Here is a 24,424-nt window from a genome sequence, read left to right on the forward strand (position 1 = left end):
TCAGCTCCCAAGTACTGGCTTTTGCTGATTCATTTGTCCTTGTTTCTTTTGTTCTGTAGTTGTATTTTTAATTTGTTCTTATGTGGCTATCTTTTCAAGATGTACCGCTAGCAAGAGATTGATTTCTAATTATTTTACAACTGTCAAGATGGAACCCTGTACAAAGTACAACTCGGTTGTTATTGACCTAACTGTCCAATTGACGAGGACAGAATGTCTTACCGGTTTGTAGCCTTTCCTGCATGTAGATGTACGCCCCACTGTGTGAACCTAAGACTAGAGGCAACCTTCTTTTATAAAATGACAGAAAGTGACTTTAAGACCAGAGCCAAAAATCCTTCAGAGCCATAGACTTCGTGGCAGCAGTACTTGCGACCGGCTGAGGAAAAAGAGAAGCTAAATTGGCCCCATCCCTAGTCTCGTGACCCAAGAGGTTCCAACGCAGCAAGTTAAGAGTAAAGTGAGCCTACTGCCCTTAGGCTGGATGTAGGGAATTTTAGTTCTCATACAGTCCCATAAGCAAAGACTAGCTAACAGTCTCCTGTATGCTCAAGGCAGGCTTCCGTGGAATAATTGAAATGAAGAACACAAGTACTCCTGGAAATTCATTTCCCTCAGAGGGGAGGGACTGTTGGGAGATGGGGTGGAAAAAGGTGAAAGGATTGCGCTGGCCCGTGTGACTAAGTTGTTTGGAATGTGTCCTGTAAACCGAAAGTGAACCGGTTGGATTCCTGGTCAAGGCGCATGCCTAGTTGCGGTTCAGTCAACTTTGATGATGTTTCTCTCCCTCTCTCCGTCCTTCCCCCTCTCCAAAATCAAAAAGCACGTCCTCCGGTGAGGATTTAAAAAAAAAAAAGGTGAAAAGACTAAGAAGTATGAACTGATCGTTACAAAATAGCCATGGGTCTGTAAAGCACAGCATATGGAATATAATCAATAATATTGTAATAACTATGTGTGGTGCCAGGTGAGTATTGAAAATATTAGGGGAATCGCTTTGTAAACTATATGATTGTCTAACTACTGTGCTGAACATCTGATACAAATATGAAATAATACTGAATGTAAATTGTAATTGAACCACCCCCTCAAAATAGCAAGGTTGAACCATGACTGGTGTGGTGCAGTGGACTGGGTGTCATCCTGCAAACCAAAAGATCACCAGTTCGATTCCCAGTCAGGGCACATAATTGAGCTATCAGCCAGGTCCCCAGCTGGGGGCTTGCAAGAGGCAACCAAATGATGTTTCTCTGGTAAGTTGATGTTTCCTTCCCTCTCTTTCTCCCTTCCTTCCCCTCTCTTTAAAAATAAATAAAATCTTTTTTAAATAAATAAATTTTAAAAAAAGAACTAGGGTTGAACTTGTTCTATACTTAGACTGTGGTGGTTGATGTACAGCTCTGTGAATATGCCCCAAACCAAACATCACATGGGAGAATTTCACGGTATGTGAATTTTGTTTCAATCAACATTTTTGAAAAATAAAATAAAATTGTGACGGATACCCAATACCATGATATGATAATATTAGGTCCAATATACAGTCTTTGACTTAAAAAAAAACATTTCATCTCCCTCCAGGGCACTTCAGAAGGAGTGGGGAAGTCAGTAGCAGATCAAAGTCATTAGCTCTGCCTCTAAGAGATGTCTAGGCTTCTCTATGCAAGCTGAGAAACCTACACAGGTTGTACACTTCAATAACAAGTTAAGAAAAAAAGTGAATCAGTCATTCTACTCTTAGGCACTTTTGTCTTTAGTTTTCCAGCGCTAGTCTGAGTCTGATCATATAGTCCCAATTTTATCACCTTGTCGTGCATGACCTAGAGCAAGTCTTACTAGTTTCTCTGCTTCACTCTCCCCATTTGTAGAACAGGTAAGGCACATAATGCACAATTTTCTTTTTTAAAAAAAGTATTATTATACCTGTCGTTTGGGGATTTCTATAAGAAGGGGGGCTATCATGTCCTGAATGTCAGAATGGCCTTTGTAGCAAGAGTGGTAGGTAAAGAGTTGCTGTAAAGGATATACAAAGCAAATTATTGAAAGAGAGATTTCAAAGCAAAGAGAATATAAAGCAGTTAGCTTAGGGAGCCACAACATTCAGGCAGGAGGGGAAGACACACTGGCTGTGAGACACTAAAAAGGGAAGGTAAAGATGTAGAGGAGTTTGGAAGACCGCTATAAAACCCACCACATTCGATGGAATAAAGCATCACTGCTACCTCTGTGACTCAGAAATTGTCTCCAGTGTCAGTTGCAAGAGTGGACATTATAACTCTACTTTCACTAATACAAATCTTACATGCAGAAGATGGCAAAAAGGTTCCAAAAGCCAGCAACGCAGAAAGTTGGAGAGCAATCCATAGGAAGCTGACGCCCCAAGATCCCAACCTCGACTCTTTTCTGTGACTTCCAACGGCTGCTGGGATGACCGTTGGAAATGTGGGGAGTAGGTGGAATGTTGCCTACCCACCCTGTGTTCTTTGTGAAAGGGAGGTAGATTGATTCCATGTGCTTTAAAATGTATTCTCTCCTGGAAAATTACTGTGATATAGCAGGTGATATATATGTGTGTGTGTGTGTGTGTATCTATGTGTATATATATGTATATAAATATATATTTTTGAAGTTGGCAATATGACACTATATGCATCCAAATATGGCCAAAGAAAGGTCCTCAGGGTTGAAGGAGTTTTATTTCTTTTGGTATCTTTCCATCAGGAAGTTGAAAAAGTCAGACATTTCCACCTGTCTTACTTCCTTTCTAGCTTTTTTGCCCCTCCCTTTTAATTTCAGTACTTTTGCTTCCTTTTTTATAACCACTGCCCCAAGATTATGTACAATAGCACAACCCCAGATGACAGGCAACAACATGACTAAACCCAGGTCCATTGCTGGTGACCTTGAAATTGAGACAAACCTGTCTGGCTATACCCTCTCATGAAGGTTTAGCCACCAGAGTCTTGCAGAACGTGAGTTAGGGAGTAAAGCCAACACCCCCTGCTACCGGCGAGAATGCGTGTGTCTGTGTCTGACGCGCGGGTCTCTGGAATACTGCTACATTCCTTCTGGAAACCCCAGTCTTTAAAGGTTTGCATTCTGAAATTGACTTAGCAATGATGTTGCCTTGACTTCAAATAAAAAAGAAAGAAAAGTGAGGGGCTGAACCAGACCAGTAGAGTAGCCAAGAGGATCAGAAATCTCAGAAGCTTGTCAACAATCAAATGGCCTCAGTCTCCCCACTCTTGGCTCTATTTCTGTTTGCTACTTAAATCCTTGACAAGAAGAATTTATACCAGAAATAGTTCTCACTGAATCAATACCTGATCCCAAGCCTCGTGATAATTTTCAACCTCTGTCCAACCCTAGGTTAAGGGTCAGGTGAAGAAAGAGACCGAAGACATCAAGCCCTGCCAACTTGGTGAAGTCACATCTTACAGGGTGTTATTTTATGAAAGCTATTTGCGTTGGAGTTCAAGCCACATATCTTAAATAACAGTGGATGAAAATTTTTCCACTGCCAACCTCCCTCATTTGCATAGGAGTTCAGATTAATAAACACTTAAAAAGCGTAGGAGAAGCTAGAAATTGGCTTGCAGCCTGCTTCTGCACAGGGCTGAACTGAAAGTCATCTCATCCCCAATAAACAAATAATGCTGGAGCTGAAGAGAGACTGTAAGGTAATCATCAAGGGCCATTCCCTTTGCAGATATTCCACATTTTCTAGGGAACGGTCTCAGTATGGAGGCTGGCCCTTGGGATCTGGTGCCCTGTTTTTAAATGAAACTTAGATGGTAACATCTCCGTTTTGCAAATTGACTCAAGAAAAAAACCACAGAGACTAAAAGCAATTCAAACTGCTTAGATTCTTTAGTCCTGGGAAGCTGTACCCTCAGACTTCTAGACATGGTCTATTTTAGTTCAAAGTGGGATCACACTGTATAAAATATACATTCACTGAGAATGAAGTACATAGCACAGACATCCTAGGGAGCAGACATCAGGAATTAGGGCATGAAAAAAAAAGGACAAAACTCTTTAGGCAAACAGGCACAATTCAAACATTCAAAGAGATACTTTTCTTCCCCCAAACTTACACGAAGTGGGTGGGAGCCACAGTTTTAGGAATTCTGTGTTACAGATCCCTGAACTCTTACTGGGCCCTATCCTAATGTGTCTTAGTGCCAAGAGATGCCAAAATAGGACAGCTTTCTTTAAAATATTTTATGTATTTATTTTTAGAGATAGAGGAAGGGAGGGAGAAAGAAAGGGAGAGAGACACTGAGGTGTGAGACAAAAATAGATCAGTTGCCTCCCACACACCCCTGACCAGGGACCTGGCCTGCGACCCAGGCGTGTGCTCTGACCAGGAATCAAACTGGCAACCTTTTGGTTTGCAGGCTGGCACTCAATCCATGGAGCCACACCAGCCAGGGCTAAGATATGACATCTTGCTTTAGCCCTATGTTATTCATTACTGTCTCATCTCAATGTAAGAGGATGTCAATATGTGGAAAGGAGGGTGACAGGTTCAAAGGAGTCGAAGAGGTGTAGTGGAGAAAAAGTCACTATTTTACAGAAAGTGTCATTGTTACTGTCTGATGGGGTCAATCAGTTTCTTTAGTTCGTGAGCCCCTTTTATTTTTTCTAAGAATGAGAACACTATAGTTCTACCCTGGTTGGGTTCAGACTTGAATTTTACAAATTGAAGTCTTCAAAGCAGACACATTTCATCCTCCTAGTCAAGGAATTAGATAGTAATTTCTTTTAAGACCTATGTTTTCCGTAATTGCCCCCCCTCCCCTTGGTAAAGGGACAGAGAAACCCAATATGCCATGTTACAAACACTAGGGTTCAAACTTAAATGTTGAGATTAGGCATAGTAAACTTAAATGAGTCCCTTTTGCTTTGTTCTTTTTGATTATTGCAACAAGGGGCTTCAAATAAAAAAGGATCAGGGACTGACACAGGGCAGAGTTAGAAGCAGTTATTTGCCCAAGGTTAACTAAAAAACAGTGTCTAGAGCCACGATGAGAAGGGTTTCTAACTCCAAGTCCTGTCTCTTCTCCAGATATCCTTGCAGTTGGAGGTAACTGTCAGAGGACAGGTGTTGAAATATTAGGGGGACTACTTGTCCTAGGTTTCACCAGACAGTCCTGGTCTCACATTACTCCCCCAGTGTTGTCATAGCTATGTACCTGTCCTGGAAATGCCAATATCCCAACTTTTGAGTGTCAAGAAAATGAAAGAAGAATTGTGTGCCCGAGAGTCAAAGCAAAGAAGGCACATGAGAGCCAGCGCCAGGGCCCAATCACAGGAAGGAGACAGAAAGATCCGATTGCTAGAACGACCAGGCGGCTCAGGTGAGGGTAATAGAATCCCACGCTGCAGAACATCAGCCGAAGCTGAAAAGAATGCGCTCTCCATGAGCGCTAGAAACAGACTCCAAGCAGTACTGCTGCTTTCAACCCGCCTCTGGAGCTTCCGTCTGACGCAGGCTTCCTTCCATCTTGGAGATCTGCCACAGCGTGGCAGGTCCTATAAAACAGAACCGTGGGGGTAAACAACGCTTTAGTGAAAGGGATGGAGAAGAACTTCATTAGAACAAAACACATTTTCGTGTATTTTGAAGTCCTCAAATGGCTTTACAAAATCAGGTCTGTTCATTCCTAAGAATAGCAAACCTAGCCAGAGAAACGAGTTCTCTAGGTTCACCAATCCATACGGTTAATCCTGGGCTCTTAGCCCGTATGCAAATAAACCTTAGAGATTGGATTGAAGTGTCCTCTTTATTTAGTACAAGCAATCCATTGTGACTCTAAAATGGAAATATGTGTAGATGTTTCCCAAGTATTTTTCAGTGTGAAAGGGAGAGTGGAAATCCATGGAGCAGAAGAAAATTTCAAGTCTTCTCCTTGTATGATGACCATTGCTAACCTTGTAATTCCATGTTGGTAACCCTAGATAAATACGCATTCTCATCAGCCAGGCAGGGCCTCTTGTTCTACAAAGCAGGCCAAGTAATTCTCCCCTAGAGTTGCCAGATAAAGTACAGAACACTTAGTTGTATTTGATTTTCAGGGAAACAGTAAATACTGTTTTAGCATAAATATGTCTCAAATATTTCATGGGACATGCTTGTACTAAAAATATGCAATATTTGGAGAGGAATCCTTATAGTAAAAATTATTTGTTGCTTATCTAAAATTCAAAATTTTTATTAGCTAAGTCTGCCCAGCCCACCAGTAGGGTGCTTTCCGGTTTTGAAGATGGCAACCAGTGAATTTTGAACTGTTTGATTATAGAAAAAAGAATTTTAAATAGCTCCGTGTGTTTGCAAAACTCTTCTTCTTGAGTGTGGGTTGGCACTCTGTCCTGCTTAGTTTTTTAGGCTATGGAAACCCCTAAAGGACCCCCTTTGTTTCTGATTTTTGTATATCCCAGGGTGTTAACTTTAGTGGAAAACAGAATAGTTTAATATCAACTGGCTCCATAAAATAATCAACTTGTCACTTCAGATAGTTCAAATGCTTTAAATACCTTTTCTGAGATGAAATACCCAGGTCCAAACCAGGGTGGAGACTGTGCCACGTGTTATAAGAGACATCGCTTTGAGAGTAATGTTGGCCATATTGTGTGGGGTAGCAGCCAAAGGCTGATCTGCCACACAGGGCAACCAATGGTGGTTTTTCTTTCTTTCTTTCTTTCACCTCTGTTACTATATTAATATAGTTTTAGCGTTTCCACTCACTGGCAACTGATGCAGTTAGGCATTACAGACCTGATTCTGCAGCTCCTGTACCTACCAAATCGTAACCATTTTATTGGGGGAGGAAAAGAAACTACTGTGAAGAATAACTATTCACAGGATTTTCATCAAGGAGTGTCTCGAGAGAATCTCACATTTTAACATAACTCAGGGGAGGATTATTTCCATAATTATTAATAATCTGGTCCTTTAGAAAAACCATCTCTTCTTACTTGTTTCTTAAACACTTATTGAGTGCTGCTAGTGTGCACTACTCATTGTGTGTATTCTTTATACAACATAATGTTTTTGATCTACACATGTTATGAATATCAGTAGTTCATTCTTTTACATCGCTGAGCAGTGTTTTTAGGACTATACGGTAGTTTTTAAAAGAACAATAAACAGCTTTATTGCATGAGCTAAGGTTAGGAGGGAGGAGAATTATTTGCCTTCCTGGACCTTTTTTTTTTCTTTTGAGAGAGAGAGATAAACATCGATTGCCTCTCACACGCCCCCAACTGGGTGCCTGGCGCACAACCCAGGCATGCACCCTGACTGGCAATCAAAACGGTGGCCACCTTTCGGTTTGCGGTACAACACTCAACCCACTGACCTACACCAGTCAGGGTGCCTTCCCGGGCCTTGATTTTTTTCAGGTAGAACCCCAGCTCCTTACCCTCTGTGTAGCCTTCTGCTTGGCCACACTGGGCTGGTCTTGGAGCCACGCAAGCAAGAACCTTGTGCTGCTGGATGCCCTCCTACAGAAGACTGCTGAGTTTTGGCACTTTTTTCTTTTATCATATATCTACTGAATGTTTAAAAAGATTTTATTTATTCACTTTTAGAGAGAGGGGAAGGAATGGAGAAAGAGAGGGAGAGAAACATCGATGTGTGAGAGATACACCAATTGGTGGCCTTTCAAACGCATCCAGCTGGGGACCTGGCCCACAACCCAGGCATGTGCCCTGACCGGGAATCAAACCGGCAACCTTTTGATTTGCAGGACGGTGCTCAATCCACTGAGCCACACCAGCCAAGTCTATTTCTTCTGAAAATTTTTTATCGTTTTTGTTTGCTTATTTGTTTGTTTCTTTGTTTGTTGAAGATCTCAGTCTCCTCGGGAATCAGCTTGGACCCCTTCCTGCGGCCCAGGGGCGGTGCCTAGTGGGTCTCACTCCACTTCGCAGCAGTACGATGTGCCGGCAATAGGATGAGGCAGTTCTTTGCTAGGGCCTTGGTGAGCACCAGCTCATTGTCGGACACGTGTAGACATCCCATCCTCGGTTTGCGTGTGTAACACTCAGAGCCACAGGAGAAGTTGCCTACGTTCAGCCTCAAGGCGCAACAGCTCTTCTCGCTGCCTCCTGGCATGAATGCTGCGTGAATGTGGTGGGGGCCAATCGTAGTGTTGGCAGCGGGGTCAACACTAAGCTCCTATTTTCCCGTCTTGTGGCAGGGTTTTCTCTTGCCCCCGTTTTTGCGGAACTTGTGCCAGTTGTCCCAAGAGATGCCCACAGCTTAGCGGCGACTGGAGAGAAGACTATACTGCAATTTATTCATTTCCTTATTGATGATCATTTATGTTATTTCCAGTTTGGGAGTATAATAACTAAGGCTATCTATGAGCATTCTTGTACAATGTTATGGATATAAAATTTCTCGTTTTCTCAGGCACAAGAAGAAATGAAAGTGTCTTTGGACATACTTAAGAATGGAATTGCTGGATCATAGGCTAAATTGACATTTGCCCTTGTTAAAAACTGCCAAACACGTCTCCAACATGGTTCTCCCACTTGACACTCCCACCAGCAACCTACGAGAGTTCCATTTTATTCCCACCTTCATCAACACATGGCGTTGTTAGCCCTTCGTAGCCATTCCAGTGGGTGTGAAATAGCATTTCCTTGTGGTTTTATTTATCTATCTCTTATCCTCACCTGAGGACATTTTTTCATTGTTTTTAGAGAGAGGGGATGGGAAAGAGGGAGAGAGAGGAACATTGACATGAGAAAGAAACATGGATGGGTTGCCTTCCATATGCACCCAGACCAGGGATGGAAACCAAAACCTAAGTATTTGCCTTGACCGGGAATTTGACCAGCAACCTTTCAGTTATGGGACTAGCTACAGTTCCTTATGGTTTCAATTTGCATTTCCCTGATGGTTACAGATGTTGAGCATTGCCACAGGTTGGGTTCCTTTGGAAGCTAACTCTGAGAAGATTAGTTGGCAGGAGGTTTTCTAGGGAGTGAGCTTTGGCTCATATACCCTTTTATACCTTATAAAAGCAGAGACCGAACCACATCGGGCAGAGGCGGAAGATAAATTGCGATACAGTCTCAAAGGTCTCAGCTGACCCTATAAAGAGCACTGAAACTGGGTGATCATTTAAAGAAAAAAGAAGTCTGCTTTGGCTGGTGTGGCTCAGTGGATTGAGCACCAGCTTGCAAACTGGAAGATCGTATGTTCGATTCCCAGTCAAAGCACATGCCTGGATTGTGAGTCAGGTCCCCAGTTGGGGGTGTGTGAGAGGCAACTGACTAATGTTTCTTTCCTTTTTTTCTCCTTCCTTTTCCATTTTGCTAAAAATAAATAAAGACTTTTTAAAATAAATTATTTTAAAAAGGAAATCTTCACTCTCTCAAGATGAAAGCAAAGGATGATTATAATAATAAGACAGCAAATCTTCTCAAAACACTCTCTTCTCCATCTTTCTCAGGGGTCAATGCTTCCCACACAGGACGATTATTTGAAGCTCCTCTCCTCACCAGCCCCTTTTCTCCTGTTTCCTCCCTTCCTTCCTTTGCCCATCATCTCTTTCTCCCTCATCCCCAAATATTCTGATAAAATTCTTCTCACTTTCCTATAAATATCTGTCTTTTTCAATGTAAATTGAATTAAAGCTGTATTTCATTTTCCCCAGGAGCCAATGCCCTCATTTTATTGATCTAGCAGCAAAACATTTTTCTTGCCTTCTGGAAGAGAGAAAGGTCATGAAAACTCATACTCACTCTATTTCCTCCCATCATATCAAGAACTAACTTTAGACAGATAGATAGATCTCCCCTCTACCCCCCACACCCCCCGCATTAGACTGTTTCCATAGGCTGAATATCTAGAAGTAAAGCTCTGGATCAAAGATGGACATTTTTAAAGGTTTTTAATACACATTGACAAACTGACCTCCAGAAATGTACCAGTTTACAAGGTACACTCCTTTCAGCGATGTAGGAAGATACCTGCCTTCACACCCTCCAACATTACTAGCTTTGTTTTCTTTTCATCTTGATTCGGTAGGTAAAAGTGGTACTTCATTGCTATTTATTTTCCATTTCTTTGATTTCTCATTAGGAAGAATTTTTTTCTCTGTGGCCGTATCTATCGCTTTGGTGAACTAGTGTACACTTTACACTAAGCATTCTTTCACTTATTCCCCCAAGAACTACATGGGATAGATATTACTTTCATTTTGGAAAACTGAGCAATGTGTGAGTTAAATGACCTGCCTGGGATCTCAGTGCCAGAACCCAGGCCAGCCTGACTCAGAACAGGCACTGTCTCCCTTCTCAACACTTGGTCTTCCCATGATCTCGTTCTGTGAACTCCAGAGCTGATATGATGTAACCCAAAGAATGGAAGAAGACAAGGAGGAATAGAGCTTGAGTTTCTGTTCAGCTCACCCCTAACAGGTGGTGCTAACATGGCCCACTAAAGAGCAGATGAGTTTCCATCGCCTGTTTCATTTAAACATTAAGAACTATTAAAAGACATTTTTTCTTGATGATCCTCAGAATTTCCTGATTTTCCAATAGTGCCGCCCAAATCCTGCATCTATCTCTAGAAACTTCAGGTGTTGGAGTAAGGTATATAAATGTCAAATTACTATGATGTACACCTGAAACTAAAGTAATATAGTATGTCTACTATGATAGAAAAATACATTTTAAAAGGGAAAATTAGATGTATTAGATAATCTTTTAAGAAATCATTTCAAATTATGTTTAGTTTATTTATTTCTCCAGAGATGGAAAGGAATGGAGAAAGAGAGGGAGGGAAACCTCAATGTGCAGTTGCCTCTTGAATGCCCCCCCCCCCACCAACACACACTCAGGGGACCTGGCCTGCAACCCAGGCATGTGCCCCGATGGCGAATTGAACTAGCAACACTTTGGTCTGCAGGCTACTGCTCAATCCACTGAACCACACCAGCCAGGGCTGTTTTCAGATTTTATGGCCATAAATACGAACTTAGAGTTCATCAGTGGATTTTTGTCCTTTTTTCTTTCTCTTCATGTTATATGTATTTCTTATTTTTTGTTTCTTTTTAAAATATTTTATTGATTATGCTATTACAGTTGTCCCATTTTACCCTCTTTATTCCCCTCCACCCTGCACACCCCCTCCCACCTGCATCTTCCACCTTTAGTTCATGTCCATGTGTCATACATATAAGTTCTTTGGCTTCTACATTTCCTATGCTATTCCTGGAAGTCTATTTTCTTTGCCAGACCAAGGAAGTTCTCCATTATGTTTTCAAATAAGTTTTCAATTTCTTCCTCTCCCTCTTCTCCTTCTTTTATGTTTTTTAAACTGGATGCTGAGAGTTGCTAAGGGGCCTCTCTCTTTTATTTTATTTTACTCTTTTTAGATAGAGAGGGAGAGAGAGAAGAAGGAGGAGGAGGAAGAGGAGGAGAAAGAAAAAGGAGAAGATGTTGATTTGGATGTTGGAATGTTTAAAGATAGATGTTCTGGAGGTTCCTAAGCCTCTCCTCATTTTTTTGAATTCTTGTTTTTTCATTCTGTTCTGGTGAGTGTTTTCTTTTTTCTTCCTGGTCCAACCCATTGATCTGAGTCTCCATTTCCTTCCTGTCACTGTTGGTTCCCTGTACATTTTCCTTTTATTTCATTTAGCGAAGCCTTCATTTTTTCCTCTAATTTGCAACCATATTCAACCAACTCTGTGAGCATCCTGATTACCAGTGTTTTGAACTGTACATCTGATAGGTTGGCTATCTCTTCATCACTTATTTGTATTTTTTCTGGAGTTCTGATCTGTTCTTTCATTTGGGCCATTCTTTTTTATCTTGACACGCCTGTTACATAGTGAGGGGCGGAGCCTTAGGTGTATGTTGGGGAGGGGTGTAAGAGGGAACAATGGTGCTTGTTCCGCTCCCTGCTGGATTTCAGCCACTTCCCTCACTACCCATAATCAAAATGGGCCCTTCTGGTGCTGGTTCCCAGGTGGGTGGGCTTGTGTACCTTTTAGGACCCTGTGAGTCTCTCCAACAAACTCTCCTGTGAGGCTGGGAGTCTCTCCCACTGCCACGACAACCCCACAGCTGTTTTCATTCAGAGGTTTTTGAGGCTTTATTTCTCTGCACTGGAGCCCTGGGTTGCGTGATCTCTCTCCCTCCCCAGATGTTCCTCCTGATTTATCTGCCCGCGAATATGGGACCTCCTGGTCTGCAATCCGCTGTCTTGCCTGTCCCACCTCTCCAGCCATGGCTTTGCCCCGAGACCTCTCTGCCCAGCTGGGTGAATGTTTCTTCTTTAACTCCTTGGTTGTTGGACTTCCATACAATTCTAGTTTCTGCCAGTTCTGGTTGTTTTTTATTTTTAAATTTGTTGTTATCCTTCTTTTGGTTGTGCAAGGAGGCAGTGTGTCTCCCTATGCCTCCATCTTGGCTGAAAGTGTGTATTTCTTACTAAGCATGCTCTTCATTAGAACTGGCCCATATCTGAATAATTTAGCTTTTTAAAATTATATCTGTCCCAATTTTTCCCCTTTTACTACCCTCCACCCAGCACCCCCCACTCCCTCAGACAATCCCCACAGCATTGTACACGTCCTCAGGTCATGGCGTATAATTTCTTTGGCTACTCCATTTCCTATACTGTACTTTACATCCCCGTGGCTATTTTGTAACTACCCATTTGTACTTCTTAATCCCCTCACCTCTTCGCCCATTCCTCTACAAAGTAAAACCAAATGTTTAAGTAGAATCTATTGAGGACCAGAAATTGTAGAACAGTTAAGTTCTATTTTGGCCCTTCTGTGTCTATCAATGTCCAGAATTTCTGTCCCCATTAAGAGGAGGAAGTTAGTGAAGAGAGGCCCTGGCCCTGACTGCCCAGCTCGGTTGGTTGCATCGTCCCACTACACCAAATTTGCAGGTTCAATCTCTGGTCAGGGCACATATAAGGATCAACTAATGAATGCATAAGTAAGTGGAACAGCAAACTGATGTTTCTCTCTTTTCTCCTTCTTCTTTTTCTTTCTCCTTCTCCTCTTCCTCCTCCTCCTTCTTCTCTCTCTCTCTCCCTCTCGATCTAAAAAAAGTACAATAAAATAAAGGAGAGAGGCCCCCTAGCAACTCTCAGCATCCAGTCTAAAAAACACATCAGCCATGGCCTTTTTACTTTTCTGGAACAGTCTGAGAAATTATCAAAGACAATAAAATATATCTCTACAAAGCACTATTTCCTGAGCCATTAAATGTATATTTCTTATGTCTTTCTTTTCTTCTTCACAATATTGAGAGACAAGAATTTATGATTCCCATAGCACAAATGAAGAAGTGGATGTACAGGTAGGCTGTGAATTTCCAAAGCTCACAGTAAGTTGGACCAGATCTGAAGCCAGAAACTGGGTCTCTCTGCTGCCGAGTCTGTTGTCCATGGCTTTTTATCCTACAAGAAGCTGCCTGGTTAATGTAGAGGATGTGGCTTGCTTACTCATTGCTCTTGGAAAATGAACCTCTATCTTCCTCTCTTCCTTCCTCCCTACCTCCTACCTCCAACACACACACACACACACACTAATAACCTCACTTTATTAAGTGAGCAAGACAAAAAAAATAAAAAACCATAACAGCCTGCCATCTGGAATGGCTCAGGTGATAGCCAGCCACCTAAAAGCAGGGAAATGGCTGTGGTCACTGGTGATTTCAGTGATTTCTTTCCCACCACCAGCTGTCATCACAATTTCCAGAAAAGCTGCCAAGAAAAAGCAGTAATTAGCATTTCACAGAACCCTCACCCCACACACTGTTATGAATCTTGGAACTTTTTCTGACTGCTTTTTGCCCGCATACCTTCCTTCCTTCACCATTTTAGATAAAGAGGCAAGGTACTTGACCTCACCTGCAGTTAAAGAACTCAGTACTCGTGGGGGAAAAAAAAGAACTCAGGACTCGTGAAGGTGCATCCCTTCTGCCAGAAATCCTTACTAAAACTGAATCATTACTCCTTTCCCTAATCTCGGTTGTTTCCTTCAAATCCTAACCCCTAGGAATAAACACCTTATTCCTACTTTCCTTCCCCCCTTTTTCCCCTTCAGCTCTCTCACTCCAAACACTACACTCAGACCTCCAGCTCCTGAGGCACTGATCACACTGTAGGTAACTGGCAATTGAAGTGCTTATCTTCACTTCTCAGGAATGCGACTTCTGTGTGTTGTATTCTAACCCAGCAGGATGCCTGGACCACTGTGGAGCCTCAGTCAACCTTTGTTGAATAGAACTTGCCTACATTAGCCTCAGGCACCTTCTAAATTTCAGTGTGCTGAATTCCAAGGAAAGCGAGATTGAATAAGCCAACTGCTCCCTTCTAGTCCAAGGAGACCCACCCAAAGACCAGAACAGGAAGGCCACAGCTCTACAGATGCCCCCCTCTGCGTAGGATCCTACCCCACACTTTCCCCTCTGCCACAGACTAAGGAAGGCAGTCCTCGAACTTGTTCCTTCCTACACTTTGGTAGAGGCACAGCTGCCAATAGAACAGGCTGTGGACTAGGCAGGGATCTAGGTAGAGGCCAGAGCCTGAACTATATTACAGAAATCACTAAGAAAGTTAGGTTAGAATTTGATAGCGACTGAGCTATTGTACTAGACTCTTCTCCCAAGGGAGGTCTCTGTCTGTTGGAGGGGGTTAAAAGTGCCATCTCCAGAGACCTGCCCTCTAGGTTCAAATAGTATTTGTACAATTTTTAAACTGTGTAACCTTGGACAAGCTACTTCATCTATACCTCAATTTCCTCACCCACGAAGTAAGGATAATAATGGGACCTGTGTCATAAGGTTGTTGGAGGGTTAACTAGACTATTACACATCAGAGCTCAGTGTTGTTATTACTAAGGAGAATGGCTCTGGATGGCAGCAAGTTTGCTATGTGGAAGATTTCATGTTGAAAGGCAAGACTGAGGCAGAATTAAGGAGTAGGGTCTGGAGGTAGCAGAATTTCTCTGCATAAACAAGTGCAAAGAATTTGGAGTTTACAATGGGGGAACAATCAGAGAAGAGAGGAAAGAAGAGAAATAGGGACAAGGGAAAACATTAAAAGTAATTTCAAATTTCCAATAGTACAACAGCAAGATATCTTCTAAGAGCAGGTATATTTCATTTGAAATTATTTATGTTGCTGAGATCTAAACCACCACAAAGGCAAACTACATTGGAGAGCAACTCGGCACTATCAAAACCAAAAGGCACATATTTTTGACCCTTCGATTCTATTTCCAGGAATTTATCCTACCTTAGTGCTTGCAAACGGACTCACGGTCTCTTGGTAAAACCAAAAGTTTGGGAACCACCTAAATGTCCATCAGCAATAGTACATCTATGCAGTGGAATACTATGTGACCATCAAAAATTGTGAGGCAAGGTTTTACATATCATAGCCAAGCTAAAGGAGAGAGTTGTGCCTTACGCCAAGGGGGAGCACCAACAGCCAATAGAAGAAGTTATGCCAAAGCCCAAGCCAGACTGTAAACACCTGGAAGATTTTAGAGACCTCGCATTTGGAGTGGCTGGTGGGGGTAAGGAGGGATGGCCATCACAAAGCCTCCCCCAGGGTTGTCTGGAGGGAAGATCAGCGCCATAGCAGGTGGGGAATTATTGAGGGAGAGAGTTTTTTGATAGTTCCTTTAAAAACAGCTGGTGTTTGTAGGTCCCATACAGAAATCTGCAGTTGCAAGGTTCCTGGGTGGGTCTGACTGGCTTACTGGCCCAGGGGCAGATTGGAGAAAGGTAGTAGTAATGGAGCAGGAATATGGGGCCAGGAAAATGAGGCCGGGGGCTGGGGGAGGATAATCATGGTTATGTAAATTTTTAACTAGCTTTTCAACTGAGCTCAAAGAATGTTGATTATCAGATTGATATCAACAGAGAGAGGGGCCTCCCTGTTTTACTAAAAAATTTTTAATCAATAACTTAGATCAGTGATTTCTAACCTCTTTTATCACATGGCACACAACTAATTACTAAAATTTTGTGGCACACTAAAAAATATTTTTTGCCAAGCTGACAAAATAGTACATACAGTTTTGATTCATTCACACCAGACAGCTATTGTTGTGTTGGCTCTTGTCATTTTTTTATTTGACAAAACTATGGGGAAAAGAGGTCAGTGCCCATGACTAAACAGGCAGGTATTGCATGTTTTAAAAATTCTATAGCACACCGGTTGAAAATTGCTGGCTTAGATGGTGACCTAGCTGGGAAAGATAATTAATAGAATGGATGATAGAAGCAAGATTTAAAATAATCTTGACAGCCCTGGCTGGTGTAGCTCAGTGGATTGAGCACAGGCTGCAAACCAAAGGGTCATGGTTCAATTCCCAGTCAGGACATATGCTGGGTTGTCTGCCCAGCCCCAGTGGGGGCCATGTGAGAGGCAACCACACATTGATGTTTCTCTCCCTCTCTTTCTCCTTCCCTTCTCCTCTCTCTAAAAATAAAAAAAGAAATAAAATATTTTAAAAAATCATTTTGACAGATTAAAACAAAGTGCCAAAGTCAACAAGAAATTTGACAAGGATAAGGTAAAGACCTACATTTAGGTTTTAAAAAAAATTAGTTGTACAGAAAAGAGCGGGACCAGCTTGACAGCATTTGAAGTGAAAAAGGTTTTGGTTTCACTAAATCCAGTGCAGCGCAGTCTCATGAGAAGACACGATGTCAGCTCAGGAGAGATAACAGCCTCCCCACGTTGTGAACCGACCAGTTCTGGCTGCCCCATATTGCAGAAGGTACTGACGAACGAGTGCACACCCAGCGAGAGATCAGGTTGGGAAAACATCCAGGTGAGGAAGAACGGGTCAAGTTTAGAGAAGTTAAATATGGGGATGAGAAGACTAAGATGGATACATAATAGCTGTCCTCAAATAGCTAATTTTGACAAATATACGGCTAACACCATGAAATTGCTGATATTCAACCATTTCGATCTCTAAAATGGCCATTTCATTTGGTTTAACCTAGTAGAAGAGGATGTGGACTCTGTAGTGCTGCAGGAGACACCAGGTGAAGGAGGGAGGCAAAGACTCCATCAGCACTGGAAGGAGTTTTTCACCATCGGGCGCTCCGGAGCACACTGAGCTGCCTTACAGAGTCCTGGGTTCCTCGTCCCTGAGAGGCCGGGGCAGAGCTGGGTGACAATTCAGGAAGATATTTAGAATTTTCTGCATTCAGTAGGAGAGTCTTTACGATCCACCCTGAGTCTCTAGCCTCTCCAGCTGAACCCCACAATACAGAGACAACACATTGGACTGCTGAGAATGCACTGGCCTTCCTGTGTTGCCTGACTCGGCTGTGTGTTTGTGCACATGAGTCCTAGAATTTCACATGTCCTTACTGTGCACCCTGCTAACTCCTAGTCACCTCTCCAAACGCAACTCAACTCAAGGGTAGGCCCATCTGGATTCCCCAAATGGCCTGCCAAACTCCCCGCTGCACCTCGTACCTTGTGCTCACTTCTGTAGCAGCACTTAATATTCTTTTGTAATTTTTTGTGGACTCATCTCTTTTACTAAATGTGAGCTGCTTGTGGGTCATAAATATGTCTTTTCCATCTTTAAAATGTATTACATATGCACTTAAATAAAATACCAGTTAATTAATTAATCAAAACAAATGACCTTACTATGTGTGATAGACCATGATATTTTCTTTTTTTTTTAAGATTTTATTTATTTATTTATCTTTAGAGGGGAAGGAGAGAGGGAGAGAAACATCAATGTGTGGTTGCCTTTTGAGCGTCCCCTGCTGGGAGTTGGCCTGCAGGGAACCAGCCTGCAACCCAGGCATGTGCCCTGACTGGGAATCGAACCGCGATCCTCTGGTTCCCAGGCCCACGCTCAATCCACTGAGCTACACCAGCCAGGGCAGACCATGATATTTTCTATTCTATTTTTTCACTTTAAAAAAATGGAAGTCATGCCCTGGCTAGATAGCTCAGTTGGTTGGAGCATCATCCCAATGCGCCACGGTTGCTAGTCTGATCCCTGGTCAGGGCACATACAAGAATCAACAGGTGCATGCATAAATTGGTGGAACAATGGACCTATGTTTCTCTCTCCTTCTCTCTCTCTCTGTGACTCTCCCTCTCTCTCACTCTCAAATCAATAAATTAAAAACATGTAATAGAAGTTATGATCTGGGTTTCAAAATTAATGTAGGTTTCCAGCCTTATTCTGGGTTGACCCCAGAATAAGTATTGGTGAACCCCAGTACTGAGCTGCATGGTGAAGAGCAGGGATTTGAATGGAACGTATAAGACCCTGATGGAAGCTGTGGGACTTCTCACCAGAAACAGGCATGTGTGCGCTAAATTGACATTCCATTTCAGAGGCTCCCTGTACCCACTGAAGTCCTTCTGTATATCATGGTTATGAGAAAGTTCCTTATGACTCCTGTTTTTCCAAGAAGCACTTTTGAAGTAGTCTAGGAAAGTCTAAGAGCCACCCATAGAGAGAGCACAAAATTGGAAGGGAAGTGAATGAAGAACATAGGGGGACAATTCTGAGGCGTGGCAGGAAAGACAGTGAAGTACTTGCGAAAGACAAAGGAATGGGGAGCCAAGCAAATCCTGGCTAAGGGTTAGAAGGAAGGAAAGGTGTAGGGCTCCTGGGCCAGGACATTAGAATTGCTTATCTGATACTCTTTTCAAATTGCGGAGCTTGGTGTTTCAGTCCTGTAGCTTTCCTCTCCCCTCCCTATGGCTCACTTTCCCTTCCTCCCCTTTAGGCAGCTTTTATGGAAACTCTGAAACTCTTTTTCTCTTTTCTTCCAGATGGGGAGCTCTGGCAGGGGAAAAAAAATGTTCTGGCCTATGTGCAATGACGCCGTTCTCTCTGCCAAGGGATAAAGTTAGAATCTGCTTTCCTGGAAATCAGCTAATGTCTTTAGGAAGCATGACCCTCATTAGGGAGAGATTGGGGCCTTCAAATAGAGGAGGGAGAGGAAAATAATTGTTGGCATCCACTGGTATAGCAACTCACAAGGACAGAATGCAAACACCAATAAATGGTTAAAAAATGCAATCTCCTGTTTCTGAAATCTAACCTCAGGATCACAGACTACTGTATGAGTCTTCCTTGAATCTTAGCTAACTCTAAAGTCTTTTCAACAACATGCCAAGTAGGCAACAAACATACACCTTACCTTTCCACAGGGTGAAAGGGACATAGGTGTAACACAATTGGTTTCCTAGTGACCCTCAGGAATTTGGGGGTTTTAAGAACTTGTGCAAAGTCCAGAAAGCCCAGAACATTATTATAGCCCATAATTAACAGGGCCCAGTGAAAGAGAATGGAATTTGGGGTGGGGTTGGAAACCTGAGTTATGTGCCTGGATAGGCCCTGACTCACTCTGTGATAATGGCCAGTCGCTTCCTGGCTCAGTGTTCCAGCCCCAGTCCCCCTCTCCCCAGCCCCTTCCTCTGCCCGAGTAAAATAATTTTTTTTTTCTTTCTTGACAAAGTTAACCTTGATTGTTTCTATAAATCACTCTGGAAAATAGCCAGTCTCTGAGTGTAGCAATGTGAAATGATTTCGTTCATTTTATAACCAGTGTCCTGGGTGGTACCTAAAACCATGAGGTCTATCTAAACTTATTTGAGATTGGAGTCTTCAGACAGGGAGGAAATACATAGGTGGTCCACTTTTCTCTTCTGTCTCTTCTTTCTGGGATGACACTGTTGAGTTACTACCAAAGGTAACACCCAGCTAGGTCAGGGAATGAGTCAGGGCTCAAGGACTCGATACCAACCTCTCCCACTCCTGCCAAAACCTCTTGGGGTGAGAGGAGATAAGAACTATCGAGGGGAGGGGCGGGCCTCATAGCTGCTGGCCCAGGGGCCTCTGGCCTGCAGTTTCACCCCTGTTTGCCCTGCAGCTGTACTGCGTCTGCTGACAAGCAAGCCCTGACACGCTCTCGCTCCCCCCCGCTGAACTTCTGCTCAGTCCCAGAAACAGATGGCGCATTCCACCCCAGAAGTGACTGCAGGAAAGATGAGAGGAAAAGGGAAGAACTGAACCAGGTGGAGAAGTGTCGCTTCAGAAAACAAAGGGCAAAATGCAGAGATGTTTTGTCTAGGAGGCGAGTGGGAAGTAGAAACTAAATTCCCTTCTGAGTAATCAGGGTAAGTAAAGAACACAAGAGCATCATGGCCAGGCTGACACGGATGACAGAACAGGGTTGAGGGCTCAGGGTGAGGGGCACCAAAGCAGTCGCCAGGAAACCTGCAAGGCAGAAGAGCAAAATGGCAAAAGTCACCTTTTTTAAAATAAATTTGGTAAAGATTTTATTTATTTATCCTTAGAAGGGAAGGGAAGGAGAGAGGGAGAGAAATATTAACGTATGGTTGCCTCTCGTGAGTTCCCCGCTGGGAACTGGCCCGTAACCCAGGCATGTGCCCTGATTCTGGGAATCAAACCGCGATTGTGTGGTTTGCAGGCCCATGCTCAATCCACTGAGCTACACCAGCCAGGGCCAAAAGTCACCTTTCTTGTTTGGAGGTCCTCGGCTCTCCCAAATCCATCTCTCTTTAGTCAACACCATTCCCAGTTTGTGGCAATTCTTAGAACTCCCTTTCAGGGGAAGACAGACAGACAAACAGTTTTAGGCACCTGAAGTCTTCCAGAAAGCCTACCAGAAACACGTTTTCATACATGATTTCGGTAGGTGTTCACAACAGCCCTGTGAGGTAAGTTTTATTATCCCCACTTCACAGAGGGGTTCACTGACACTTAGAGGATTTAAGTGATTTGTTCATAGGGTTTGGAAGTAGTGGGGTCTGTATTAATTGCCAGAGTCCCCATAGATTTCTCTATATCAAGCTGCCTTGGATTGGAAGCCAAATCAAATCAAAATGATGTCAAAATAGTAGGGATTTCTTAAGCCATCCAAGGAGCGGTAAGGAGCAGACCAAGCAAAGAGCAATCTCTAAATCTCTCAAGGCAGGTATTTAAAAATACTGGAATCGTCGGGTTTGCATAGGCCTCCCTGCAGTTGGAGATCCCAGTGCAGCCTTGGTACCCTCTAGTGGAAGTTTTCTGCATTCGCACAGATTCCCTTCCACCCCGAAAAGCTCCAGGGCGTCCCAAAAGAATGGTCAGCTGGAAGGTACGTGTTTCTACGTCAGGGTCCGCAGCGGGTAGACAAAAGAACGCAGACTAGAGTGAAGGTGTGCCCAATGCTTGATTCACAAGGGCCCCCAAAGGGCGTCCTTTTTAGTGTATTATACGTGAGCTCAGGCCTTTGTGCATTATTGATAAGAGCTCAATACACACTGCTTGGGACTGTGGGCTTTTAGGGCTCTAGAGAGTGACTTTCTTTTTCAAAAGGAAAATTAGTGATCAGAGATGTGAAGTGACTTGTCGTAAGGCAGGGTAAGTCAACATCAGCAATGGTCGTACTAGAACCCCTGTCTCCTGCCTTGAAACCCAGAGCCCTTCCCACTGTATCTTAGTTTTCTATTGGTTGGTAGATCAAATTTGGACAAAATGCACAGTGGTGTGCACATAAGGACATGTGTATAACATTATACACAGGTTGTAGTGTATAATCAGGAAATTGTTTTTGCCTTCATCTGAATCAGAATGTATACATTTTTCAATCTTTCATTCAATACATTTATAGAGTGCCTCATTCCCAAACTTTACTCTAAAAATTGGTTTTACAGGGTACCCTAGCACGAGAACAAGGCCCCAGGCGCCTGAACTATACAACCCTCCTGGCATTCCTGGAGCTTCTTCCCCATTCCCAGTGCAAAGGTGTCAGATTTCTTTGTCTCCCTCCCCCTCCAGAAGTAATCCCCTGGAACGGAAGTGGGTTAGAAACAGATTACTCTGATCTAGAGGCTTTGCTCTCTCTGTAAATGTGGTAGTTGGAGGGGGGGGAGGGGGACTGACGGGGAGTCACAAATAGCCTGAAATTCCCTTTTAGGATTATTGCTTGATTTAGCCAGCTGGGGTGAAAGTGGAGCAAGAAGAGGCGAGGGATTAATTCTAGACTTAGTTTGAACAGCGGGTGGCAGGGACTTCTCTTCTGGCTGAGCTGGAATGAGCAGTATCTCTTCCTAAACATACCTTTAGAGATAAGGAGTCTAAGGGAGGTAGAAAATGGTAAAGGAAGAGGTCTTTGTCCTCAGCAGCAGGAATGAGTGGGAGGACAGATGAGAAAGAAGGAGGAGAAAGCCATGACCCACAGAAATAAGAAATCACTTTTGGGCTTGAAAACAAACCTGCCTTTGGGTGGTGTTAGTTTTCACGGAGGTGAGAACTTCTCCCGATGGGGAAGACAGCTAACATACAGGGCTTCCTGCAGATTTCCAGTTCATATCTGGGTTAGGAGCTCTCTTGCTTTAAGGGCACTGCACTGGGGTGGACTCTGGGGCTAGAAATGTTCTCTCTGTCCAGCACAAAGAGCAGTTACCCTAACCAGGTCTCTGCTAGGCTCTGCATATCCTTTCCAGGGTCATGAGCTTGAAAGCCAGTGGCCATAGCTGACCAGAGAGGGAACACGTATCAACTCATTTAATGAGTTAATAACAATTCTTTGCGTTAGGTACTTATTTACCCCCTTCCTGTAGGTGAGGAAAAGAGGTGGTGCTAAGATATAAACAGGCACTATCGCATCCTTAACCATTACGTGAAGACTCACAGCCAACTCTCAAAGTGACGGAAAGGCTCTGCTGACATCGTTAGTTAAAAAGCTCTTGGGAACATTTCTTGGAAGTCAGAATTGTTGGTTTCTTCCATGTCACCTCATCTGGGAGAACTCACTTCATGTTCTCAAGGGAAGGAAGTACAACACAAACATACGGCAAACCTATGCCTTGCATTGTAATCAGACATTTTCCAATCCTCCAGAAGGATTTTCCTTCTTCAAATCAACTGTGCTTCTCCTGAAATGTAGGTTACTAGGCAGAACTTCCAGAATTTCTCTCTCAGATTCTGACACCTGCCATGGGGAGGAAAAATAAATGCAAGTGCTCCTCCCACTGCACATGGGATGTCCCATTCGCTTCAGCTCCGTTTAGAAATTTCAACAGGGCAGCAGGGGTTTCTAGGAATTCCCTGCGTTTGGAGAAGTAAGAAGTCAACTTTGCCCTCTGCTTCATCATATTTTATCTGGGATCCTATTCATTTATTTTTTCAAAATTTAAAGAGGATCTCATTCTTATTTATTTTTAGAGAGAGGAGAAGAGAGGGAGAAAGAGAAACATCAATGGGATGTCCCCAACTGGGGACCTGGCTTGCAACCCAGGCATGTGCACTCATGGGGAATCAAAGCAGTGACCTTTTGATTCACAGGCTGGAGCTCAGTCCACTGAGCTACATCAGCTGGGACTGGGGTTCTATCCATTTATTGAATAAATAAATAAATACTTGATTGTCTAGTATGTGCAAGACTGTCCTTTGTGAGGCTGAGGGCCTAATCACTTTATTCCTACCTCTTATTGCACAATGAGTTCCCTTCTTTTGCTGTTATCTTGCTTTTTCCGAAATGTAAATTACTAAGGTTGTAGAATTAAGAAACACTTCCCCAGCAGACAGCTCCCAATTTTCCATGGAGTTAATGAGGTAGGAAGATAATATGAATTTTCCAAAAGAGCAAGTAGTAAAAAAAAGACCCGGTTTATAACTCATCTCAGAATGAATTAAATGAGGCACTGGCTGGGTAGCTCAGTTAGCGCATCATTCTAAGGTTACAGGTTTGATACCCGGTCTGGGCACATACAAGAATCAACAATGAATGCATAAATGAGTGGAAGAACAAACTGACGTTTCTCTCTCTTTTTTCCTCCCCCTATCTAAAATAAATAAAGTCTATTTTTAAAAAAAATAATGAATTAAATGATATTGCCACCCTTTATTATTTCACCTAGGCTAATATGAAACAAAATTTCATTCCCTGAGGAACTTACCAGAAGGCAAGCAAAGGATGATCTGGGATGTATTGGCTACCATGTATGGCCAACATAAAAATCAGCAGTGGACAATCCCAAATAGACTATATCAATGTTCTGTATTAATCAATGACCAGTCAGTGGAGTGGGATTTTTCCACTTCATTGGGAAGACTAGTGAAAAAAAAAATCATGGTTTATTTTCTAGGGACAGGAGTCTGTTAAGAAGTAACTAGATAACTAATAATATATGTTCTTTTTTTAAAGATTTTATTTATTTATCTTTACAGGGAAAGGGAGGGGGAGGAGAGAAATATCAATGTACAGTTGCCTTTCGTGGGCCCCCTGCTGGGAACTAGCCTGCAACCCAGGCATGTGCCCTGACTGGGAATTGAACCTCAACCCCTTGGTTCGCAGCACCGTGCTCAATCCACTGAGCTACACAAGTCAGGGCTAGTAATATATATTCTTTAATTAACACATA

The 24,424-nt window shown here is 42.9% G+C and overlaps 1 pseudogene; it reads right to left on the minus strand.

Moving 5' to 3' along the window:
* Positions 1-5,464: 5,464 nt before the first annotated feature.
* On the minus strand, positions 5,465-10,012 carry LOC118978000 (40S ribosomal protein S8-like; annotated as a pseudogene).
* Between the last annotated feature and the right edge of the window lie 14,412 nt (positions 10,013-24,424).

Source organism: Sturnira hondurensis, unplaced genomic scaffold (genome assembly GCF_014824575.4).
Source record: "Sturnira hondurensis isolate 20B ecotype Veracruz unplaced genomic scaffold, ASM1482457v3 Scaffold0021632, whole genome shotgun sequence".
In the NCBI taxonomy this organism is placed as follows: Eukaryota; Metazoa; Chordata; class Mammalia; order Chiroptera; family Phyllostomidae; genus Sturnira; species Sturnira hondurensis.